Consider the following 11736-nt stretch of genomic DNA (forward strand, 5'->3'; position numbering starts at 1 on the left):
ATGGCTCCAGTGGTGGAGAGAGAAATCTCATTAGCTCCTGATCTCCTTCCGAAAATACAGCTCACAAACACATGAGCTAGATACTTCCAGCAAGGAGGTAACAACTTCTTGACAGTAGGAGGAAATGTTCCTTCATAACCCATACGATTCAGTGTTTCTTGTGTTTGCTCCAGATCAATCTCGATTGAAAATCCAGGCCTGTCATTAACCTGCAACGATTCTCGAATGATTTGCTCGGTAATCAGAACTTTCTTTCCTTGCACATTTGCCTCAAGATATTTTTCATCGTCATCATTTTGTTCAACAGATGCGCTTCTCCAAAATTCTTAAATCAATCTTTGATAAATCACTGGACATGTAGTGAAAGCAGAGACCAAGCAGCATTTCCTTAGACCATCAACAATGAATTTGATATCGTTGTGGGCCACCGGAGGATCTTCTAGAAAAATGGCTGAATTGTGCACCTTTGCGAACTCAAGATCTCCCATGATGTTCTGAAACACGCAAGCATAAAAAATAAGAGATTTCCCATTACACAAAAATTAATGTCAATTTTAGGTGTACAGCCATACACAATGTGTGCAACCGCACACGGTGTACAGCCGCACACAGGTTCCAACTGCATATAGTGCTGGCCGCACACGGTTCAACCGCACACGGTCCAGCCGCACACGGTTAAGCCGCACACGGTCGAGCAGCACATGGTTCAGCCGCACACGGGTCCAACCGCACACACACAGTCGATACCAAAACCTTCAATTGACCATCGATTCAAGGTCGTTTTTGCTCTGAAACTGTATTATGGGAATCGATTTCATGATACTTACGAATATTAAGCTTTAATTTCACGGAAAAATGAGATGTGTTCTTGAAGTTTTAGAGAGATAGAAAACAGAAGAGTGTGCGGTCGAGGTAAAAGTGAAGAAGTAGATTTTGACCGCACATTCCCCTGTAAAAGTGAAGAAGTAGATTTTGATTTAGCCTAAATTTAATCCTCTATCTTGAAATTGATTAACCTTTTGTGATATGGGATCAAAGTTTTTAGACAATCATTTTCCATTTATCAGTACCTCTCCTTTCATGAATAGATATGGTCGATCGCCGGTATTGTGGTCCATTTAAGCACGAAAAATTGTGACAAGATTTAGGAATTCTATCAGTGACAGGACAGATTGATCCTAAGTTACTAGATAAAAATACCTAAGGACCATTTATCTGACGACGACCAAAGATATTGTTGTCCACCTAAGTTGAGCAGCGAGATCTACAAACAATCTAGAATTGTTCAATTTTAAGTGTACTAGAACATGTTTCCCGCTTCCTGACATACCCCAATAATCAAGAGCTTCCGAGATACTCCTTACTTTAGGTGAGCAGACTATTATTCATAGAAAGGATAGATTTAGAATGCATATGATGTACACTCAGGTCGGCTCTTTCAATCACGCAGAGAGTGAAACATATGACTGACTAGAATTTCAGAGGGATTGAGAAGTAGAAGATTGCATATGCTGTGTACCGGGTCGGATTATTAATCACGCAAAGGAGACAGCATATGGCTAACAGATAGAAAGAATTGCATAGATAGAAGATGCAGAGAAATAGAGTTGCATATGCTGCAGTCCAGGTTGGATCTTTCGATCACACAGAGGAGGCAACATATGATTAACAGTAGGAGAGAAAGAAAATAATTTCCAACAGACCTACTTTATCGGAATTTCCCAGTCGCCCCGTCAATATCGGAATTAAGGATAAAATCTGTACATCAAGGAAAAGTTAAACCACGGTTCTAGATACAGATTCTTTAATGTGACTGGTGGATTCTCATGAATATCTCCCTGCTCAACCTATCCGAGCGTCGTATTGTCAGGCTAAATGGAACTAACTAGGTCAGAATTTATCAAATCCATAGATTCCTTAAGTTCATCTGCACCTAGTCAAGTCCATTAAATTTTTCGTGCCTACCGGCGCATCGAGCACAGAGCCTAGACAATTTAGCTTTGGTACTTTACACAGACTCAGATTGTCTGTTATCACAAGCTGATATCACTTCCCAGCACATCACTTCACAATAATATTTTTGATTTTTCTATTTTTCTAATGTTTTTTGATTTTTTGATTTTCTAATTTTTGTTTGGTTTTGGTTTATTTCTCCCCCTAAATTTGTGCATGGGTGGTAATGAAATTGAAATGCGCAAATTTAAACTAACCTAAACAAAAATTAATCCTCAAAGCGAATCATTTTCAAAAAGTTTACCAGCACATCAAATCGAGCTTTGTTAAACGGCTTGGTGAACAGATCCGCCACATTATTAGCAGTGGGAACCTGTTCTATCCGAATGAGTGAGCGCTCATAACAATCTCTGATAAAATGAACTTTGATGTCGATGTGCTTGGTTTTTGAGTGCTGGACCGGATTTTTAGGAATTTGGATCGCAGCCTCATTGTCACAAAAAATAGGGGTTTCTTGAAAGTTCAACCGTAATCCAACAGCTGATGTTGGATCCATATGACTTGAGAACAACAGGCAGACGCAGCTACGTATTCTGCTTCTGCTGTTGAGGTCGAGACAGTATGCTGCTTCTTGCATTGCCAAGACACCAGCCTATCTCTGAGATATTGACATCCGCCTGAAGTCGATTTCCTGTCAAGCTCACAGCCTCCGTAATTGCTGTCTGCAAAAGCATAAAGATCAAATTCGGAATTTTTCGGATACCAAAATCCCAGTTTTGGGCTGCCTTTGAGATACCGACAAATCCTTTTAACAGTAATAAGATGAGACAGTTTAGGATTAGCCTGGTGGCGCGCGCATTGACAGACCGCAAACATAATGTCTGGGCGACTGGCAGTCAGATACATTAGCGATCCGATCATCGATCTATAGTACGTTTGATCTACGGATTCGCCTTCAAGGTCAGGAGTCAGCAGTGGTCTCTCCGCCATGGGCGTCAAAGCAGGTTTGGCGTCTCTGAACGCGAACTTCTCGAGCATATCATCCACATATTTAGCTTGATGAATCAGGATTCCGACTGAAGATTGTTTGACCTGAAGCCCCAAAAACGTGGTCATTTCTCCCAAAGAACTCATCTCGAACCGCTTTTTCATGACGTCCTCGAACTCTGTGCATAGCTGAGGACTCGTCGACCCGAAAATGATGTCGTCCACATAGATTTGAAAAAGAATTTGATCTGGACCGACATGCTTGATGAATAGGGTCTGATCAATAGTGTCGCGTGAGTAGCCATGATTGAGCAAGTGCTGTGCTAGGGTAGCATACCAGGCCCTAGGAGCTTGATGCAGCCCATACAAAGCCTTGTCTAATTTATAAACATGGTTGGGAAGTTTTGAGTTAACAAACCCAGGAGGTTGGTCAACATAAATCTCCTCCTTCACCTTGCCGTACAAGAAAGCCGTCTTGACGTCCATTTGGTATACAGTGAAGTTCATGTAGGAAGCATAGGCGAGGAAGATACAGATAGCCTCCAAGCGCGCCACCGGAGCATAGACTTCTTAATAATCAAGACCCTCAATTTGCCTGAACCCACGAACTACCAATCTCGCCTTATTACGGACAATGACACCCGAATCGTCTTGCTTATTCCGAAACACCCATCTGGTGTCGAGAGATTTCTTTCCTTTAGGCAGCTCCACCAACTTCCAAACCCCGAGCTTTTCGAATTGATTGAGCTCATCATGCATGGCATCCACCCAGCTGGGCTCATTCAAAGCCATTTCGACGTTCTTGGGCTCTATTTGAGAAATCAAACATGAATAGAGACATGTGTTGACGTCTCCACTCTGGCTTCTCGTTTGAACTCCGTCGCCCAGCTGGCCAATAATGTCCTCTATCGGGTGATCGCGCTGTATGCGAGAGGGGATTTCGTGAATGATGTCATTGAGTGAAACGGGAAGAGTATGAATATTAACAGCTCCTTCATGTGCTGAAGAATCCACGGTAGATGTACCAGCTTCGTTTGGTGGATTTGCTACAAACTTATCAGCAATTTGATCGGGAAAGAGAAGGTCCATCAGATTCTGAGTGACAGCGGAAGCATCTTGGTTCATGAACTCTCTTTCGACCGGAGTTAGAGGAGTAGCATCAGTATCTGGAGCAGATTGTTGTGTTGAGGACACAGGAGAAGCAATTGGAACAGTAGACTCCACCGGAGGATCAATAGCAGAAACCAATGGTGGTCTGTAGACAACCTCTTCATCTTCGTCTTCAATAATAGTCTTCGAGCAAGAGGTAGACCCAGCTTGGTTATTAGACGACACACAAAAAGATTTGAATAGCGATGTGTAGCCAATCCGGACCCACCTTAGCGTCCGTTTCATTCTCTTCAAGCCAGCGAACATCGAAAGACTCCACTATTTGTTTCGTCTTCTTGTTGTATACCCGGTGAGCAGTACGAGCAGCATAACCGACAAAGTAACAATCATCGGCTTTTGCATTGAATTTTGGGTTGGATTCCAAGTGGAGAAGGGTGCAAGGGCAGCCAAATACTCGAAAATGACTAACAGATGGCTTGTGTCCATAGAGAAGTTTGTATGGTGTTTTCATCTGGGCTTTGTTGATCAGGACACGATTTTGAACGTAGCACGCTGCGTTGATCGCCTCCGCCTAAAAGAAAACTGGAAGTTTAGAATCACAAAGCATCGTCCTTGCTGCGTCTTGTAGCGTCCGATTCCTCCGCTCAGCAACACCATTTTGTTATGGTGTCCGAAGAGAACTATACTGACGCACAATACCCTTCTCAGCGCAAAAATGATCAAGAACAGCGTTCTTGAACTCTGTTCCATTATCTGTGCGTAGCGCTTTCACTCGGTGGTTGGTTTGGTTCTCGATCATTACAATGAACTTCTTGATGAGGTCAGCGATCCTAGCTTTGTTGGACAGAAAGAAGACCCACGTGAAACGAGAGAAATCATCTATCACAACGAGACAATACGAATTTCGGTTGATGCTGAGAAAGTTGACCGGACCAAACAACTCCATGTGCAACAACTGGAGCACCTGATTGATGGAGTTGACGTGCTTTGGTAGATGTGGTTTCCGATGGTGTTTGCCTTGAGCGCAGGAAAGACATTTTTCAAAAGTAATAAAATCTCTGACAGGCAGACCGCTGAGCATTTCGTTCTTAGCAAGCAGGTTTAGATTCTTTGCATTTAGATGGCGAAGTCGACGATGCCACAACATTGCGTTTTGTTCTGAGACTCTTGAAAAGAGACAAGTGACTTCATCGGGCACATTACTGTTCATGTCGATAATATAGGCATTCCCATCACGCTTAGATTTGACGAGAATCCACTCCTCCAGAATGACAATGCCTGGCTTTAAGATTAGACATTCTTTATCGGTGAAGTGTGTTGAGAAACCCTTGTCACAGATTTGAGAAACGCTCAGCAGACTGTGCTTCAGCTCAGGAGCATAGTTGACATTCTCCGCCCGCGAATGAGACATATCCCCCATTAAATGTCTGAATGTCGTGCAGTTGGGAGATATCTCCAGTCATGTGCCGGGAGCAGCCGCTGTCGACATACCAGGGTCTGACGACATTCCTCCGCAACTGTCCCTGCACGATGAGCAGAATCGTTTAGATTTGGGGACCCAGGTCATTACAGTCCTGGGTTGACGCTTTACTTTCACAGATTTTTCCTTTGATTTCTCTTTTTCAATAGATACAGAGGATGATGATGACTGATCATATTTTAATTTTGGCATCCATTGAAAATTAGGTTTTGAAACATTTTTCGTTTGAGTTTGCTTCGAGCCAGTGGATTTTCTACTTGAAGAGTTTGTAGATCCAGACCTACTCTTTGATGAAATCGACTTTGGCTTAGCTTGGGTCGATTTAGGCAAACGGTTTGTGAATTTATTGAAAACCTATTTGTTCTTTTGAAAACTTGCCATTTTCTTGTTTTGATTTGTTTTCCAGTCATCATCTCGAGAGCGAGTTCTGGAGGATTTTATAATTAACGATCGTCCTCTAGACTCATTCTCTCCCCTTTTTGACATGTGATGCACAGACATCCGGTTTGGGCAATTTCTGGCAATATGACCAGCAGTACCACAGTTGAAACATATTTGTTTATTATCATTTGAAGTGGTACTGCTCTTGTCAGATTTCTGATTTTTCTTATCTTTTCTAGCATTTGGACATTTGCAAGAACAAGCACTAGGTTGTGTTGCAAACGTGAAAGAAGTAGAGGCACTCGAATCAGATTTAGCATCATAATCAGAAACAACATCATTATTTTCAATCTTATCATTCTGAAATAACACGCCACCAAAAACAAACACATCAGTTTTAGAATTTAAGACAGACTCATCACAAAACTCAACACCAAATTTAGACACAGAGTTATTTGATTCAGACTTTTCAGCTTCATGCTCCCCCTGAACTACTGACACATCTGCACTTAAGGTAGAAATGTTAGTATCCAAAATTTTATTAGTAGAGCATGTTGCTTGTTCAGCAGCAGGCTTTCCATAAATCATGAAAGTTTCTCTATCAATTTCTTCTTGAGATAGAGGAATAACATTGTAAGTATGATTGAATGGAGGAGGGATACTCTCAAGACCTAATCCTACTTTCTTTTGGTTTCCACAGGTAATGTCCTTCCACTGCATTTGTTTCTCAATCATTTTTGCAACTACTTCACTTGACCCATCGAACTTGTTAAAAATAAATTCAGTATTTTCAAGACGATTTTTCAATGAGTCAAGTTCAGCGGTCACAACAGCAAATTTTCTTTTGATATGATCATAGTTTTCGCATTTGTTGCTGTAATCTTCTTGTAGTTTCTTAAAGTCCTTTATTTTATTCTCTAATTGTGTTTTTAAAGGCTTTTGATTTTTCCTAAGTGTGTAACCCTCATACTTAAGGTCCTCGTTCTCTCTCTTGATTAATTCAATTTGCTCACGTAAGAATTTAACAGTTTTTATACAAGATTGAGAGCAGCCGAATTCACTAACCTCCGGTTTAACTGGCTCAGAATAGGTTTGCACCATGAACGCAAACTGAAGATTCATCATTTCCTCTTCCGGGTCTCTTTCTGCTTCTTCCTCCACACCATCCTTGATCTGAGCAAGATGCGCATTTTCAGGTCCTGAAATATTTAGAGCCTGAATTTGATCTTCCCAATCAAAGGATTGGGCTACCATCGCCAAGTTGGCAGTATGATTGCTTGAAGAAGATCCCTTGTTGACATAGGTCACCGGTACCATGGTTCTTTCAGAGTTCTCTCTTCGGTCTGGCCTTGGACACTCCCTTGCAAAATGACCAGGCTCATGACAATTTTAGCATCTCAGCTTCCCTTTGTTGAACCCCACTTTCTTGTCAGAGTTTACACTCCAGTTGTTTTTCCCTGTCTTCTTGGAGAACTGCTTTGCTCTAAAGACAGCCATGGCCATTTGCCAAGTGATGTCCATCTCCTCCACATCCTCAGGATGGATCTGGTCTAGGTCAGGAAAAGATAATTGTGGGGAAAGCTCTACAGCCACAAAAGCGTTGTAACAGTTCACCAGACCAGTGGCGAGGGCCATATTTTCTTCTTTTTCTTGAGAACTGAACCCTTGAGATTGACTAGGTGCAGCTGTGGATGAACCAACAATAGAACCAACTTGTTGAGATAAAGTTTGAGGTTGAGAAACTTGAATATGTTGCATTTGAGGGATCACGTAGGAGGTAGGCTGATGAGTCACATAGGGTTGAACTTGTGGAACATGAGAAACTGGAGGAACTTGAGAGGTAGTAAAGCTTGAAAAAGAAGTGTTGTTGGTGGTTTGGATCCCAAGATTTGTTGTGGAGTATGAATTAATATGATTAATTTCCCTTTGCTTATCATCGAGATCACAAGCCTTAATGATTGCCATTGTTTCAGCCAAACTTAAACGATTCAGATCTTTGGTCTTTTTGATCACTGAGACATTCATATCCCTGGACTTTGGTAAAGAATTCAGCAATTTCTTGTTGATCTCAGATCTTGTAACCATAACACCAGCATAGCTCATTTCTGTGGTAAGTGTGATAAACCTTTGCAACTGATTTTCAATTGTTTCTCCCAAGACATGGTTAAACATATTGAACTTCTGTCGCAACATGTCTTGGCGACTCTGTTTCATGTCTTCATTTCCTTCATAGACTTCAATCAGTGCTTCCTATAAAGCCTTTGCTGACGTATATTCATGGAAACCTTGAGCAATTTCCGGAGATAATGCCATGGTAAGTGTAGCAAGAGCCTTTTCCTGCTCCTCGACTCTCTCAAAATCATCGTCCGTGTAATTTTCAATCCACTTGTCAGTTATGGTTCCATCTTCCAGTGTAATTGTAATGCGGATTGGACCTCTTAGAATACTGCGCCATATCTTGAAATCTTTCATTTTGATATACTTCTCAATCCGATATTTCCATTCAGGAAATCTTTCTGCCGACAACAACCGGGGAATGCGAGAAGTGGTACCCATAATAGCATCCAATTCATGATGAGCAGACATGCTTTGAGATTCAATTTTTTAACAACAAAAATTTATTTAATTAATATAAGTGTGGCCGCACACTCCAACCGTACACCCTTACAGTATACTCAACCGCACACTCTAACAGCACACTCAACAGTACACTCCCACCGCACACTCAACAGTATACTCAACAGTACACTCCAACCACACACTCTAACAGCACACTCAACAGTACACTCCAACCGCACACTCAACAGTACACTCAACCGTACACGCAATCGCTCACTCAACTGCACACGCCAACCGTACACGCCAACCGTACACGCCAACCGTACACTTGGCAACACTCGTTCAACCGTACTCCTTCAAAGTTTCAACCGCACACCCAAAAATACTAGATTTTTGAATGAATTTTGGTTCCAAACTTAGTAAAAACAATTATTAGAAGCAGTTTCTCAATAAAAATTATAAATGCACCTCAAAAACCACAACTATCTTCAACCGTACACTCTTATGATTCTTCAAATTGACACTAAATTGGCTCTGATAGCAATTGTAAGTCCCGATCTATAGATCCAAATCAGTAATCAATGAATTGCAAACAATCAAACAAAGTGTAGAAGGAGTAGAAGGAGAATTAAGCCAAGGATGCATACATCTATTACACATAAATGTCAGGTACACCTTGGGAAACACATACACATACGTCACTTTTTCTGACACACAGACACAACCTATTAATACCACATGAAGCAGCACACAAGTGTGCAGCCGCACACACGTGTACGACCACACACAGCGTGTGCGGCCGCACACACGTGAACGGTTGCACACATCCACAAACAAGTTACAACCACCACAATCCACTCTAACATCCTACCAAGACCTATACATTAGAATGCCTAGCCCAAACCACAAAAGTACAGCCTATCAGGTGCCGTATGCAAGCGAGACGCGTACCATTCTGATGGAGGAGGCGCACAGATCGAGGTTCTCGATCCATCCCGGGGCCACTAAGATGTATTTGGACCTGAAGAAGGACTATTGGTGGCCCAGTATGAAGAGGGATGTAGCATGGTTTGTTGAGAGGTGCTTGACATGTCGTAGGGTTAAGGCCGAGCACCAGCGTCCGCATGGCAAGTTGCATCCACTTGAGGTTCCCCAATGGAAGTGGGAACAGATTTCTATGGATTTCATCACCAAATTGTCGAGGACCGCGAGGGGTGTGGATGCAATTTGGGTGATCGTCGACCGGCTGACGAAGAGCGTGTATTTTCTTGCTATCAGTGAGAGCTCTTCTGCTGAGAGGTTAGCAGAGTTGTATGTGAGGGAGGTGGTATCGTGGCATGGAGTACCGATATCGATTGTATCAGATCGAGATGTGCGATTCACTTCCAGGTTCTGGAAGAAGTTCCACGAGGAGTTGGGTACGAGGTTGCATTTCAGTACCGCTTACCACCCACAGACGGACAGACAGAGTGAGCGGACGACTCAGACACTCGAGGACATGCTTCGAGCATGTGTGTTGGACTTCGGAGGAAGTTGGGACACATACTTTCCGTTGGCTGAGTTTTCCCACAACAACAGCCACCATTCGAGTATTGGTATGCCTCCCTTCGAGTTGTTATATGGGAGGAGGTGTCGAACTCCTATTTGCTGGGGAGAGGTAGGGCAGCGCGTGATGGGCAGCACTGAGATAGTGCTTCAGACGACATAGCAGATACAGCAGGTTACACAGAGGTTACTGACGGCTCAGAGTCGTCAGAAGAGTTATGCGGATCGGCGACGATCCGAGCTGGAGTTCCAGGTGGGAGACTTCGTACTCCTGAAAGTATCTCCTTGGAAAGGAGTGATCCGATTCAGGAAGAGGGGCAAGCTGGGGCCCCGGTACATCGGTCCGTTCAGGGTGAACGCGAGGGTAGGCAGGGTAGCATATCGGTTGCAGCTACCTGAGGAGCTGAGCCAGATTCATGATACCTTTCACGTGTCTCGGTTGAGCAAGTGTATAGCCGACGAGTCGGCGGTGGTACCGCTAGAAGATATTCAGGTGGATGCGAGCCTGAATTATGCTGAGAGACCAATCGCGATCCGGGATCGGAAGATCAAGGTTCTGAGGAACTTGGAGGTGTCCCTGGTGCAGGTCCAGTGGCAACATCGGAGAGGGTCCGAGCTGACATGGGAGTCGGAGTTGGAGATGCGGGAGCAGCATCCAGAGCTGTTTGTGGAGCAAGACTTCGAGGGCGAAGTCTGATTCTAGTGGGGGAGAATTGTAACATCCGGATTTCCAAGTATTTTATAAAGTTCATTTATCTTGAGCTTTATGGAGGGACTCGGCGAGTAGACGTTCAGACTCGCCGAGTAGGACCGCGAGTTCTTGTCTGGATTAATGACCGGACTCGACGAGTAGGTGCATGGACTCGGCGAGTCCGCGCTATAAAGTGAAACCCTAAATCTCAGGGCCTGAGCCCTATTCAAAGGCCCTTATGGCCGTCATTTGCGGCCACTACTCCCCTGTGAGAACCTTAGAGAGCAAAGAGAGATTAGAGAGCATTTTGGAGACTAAATCTTCATCTTTTGGTGTGATCTTTCAAGAAGGAGGGGAGAAATTCAAGCTAGATCGATTGTGGAGCTTGGATCTATATTGTTCACACCAGGATTCACGTTTTGAGTTACAAGTTCCTCCCCATTTCGTCTATTTGATAGATTCCTTGAATCTAGGGTTTCCTTTGCACAATTTTGAGTTGGATTGTGAAGTATATGAGGTCCCTTTGGGTAGAGATGATAGATCTGGACCTTGAGAGGTCCAAAAGGTCCAAAGCTTCCAGCTTTATGAGGTTTCATGTGAGCCTTGAGAGTAGAACCCCATTTTGGAGGTTATTTCTCTGTTTTTGGTCTTATAAGCATTGCATGAACGTAAAGTTTGAATCTTTACGTGACTTTCGAGTGTTAGAAGGTTGAATCTACTGGTTGGTGAAGCAGATCTGACCTCAAAGGATCTTTTGAGTGTTTTCATGGGAGGAACTCGCCGAGCCCATAAGGGACTCGATGAGTCGAGTCGGGTTGCCCCACAACTTGCGACCTGTGTCGACACGATGAGTGTTGGGTTGACTCAGCGAGTCAGTGAGGACCAGAGGCGAAGAGGACATGCATGTACTCGCCGAGTCACTCTTGTGCACTCGACGTGTCGGTCAAAGTTTGATCGTTGACTTTCGTTAACCTTAGGGTTCTGGTCAAGACTGATTCAAGAGAGTTAAGGGAGGGGTAGAATGGCCTTC

This window comes from Lactuca virosa, chromosome 3, assembly GCF_052849685.1.
Source record: "Lactuca virosa cultivar CGN04683 chromosome 3, Lactuca_virosa_CGN04683_v6, whole genome shotgun sequence".
Taxonomy (NCBI): Eukaryota; Viridiplantae; Streptophyta; class Magnoliopsida; order Asterales; family Asteraceae; genus Lactuca; species Lactuca virosa.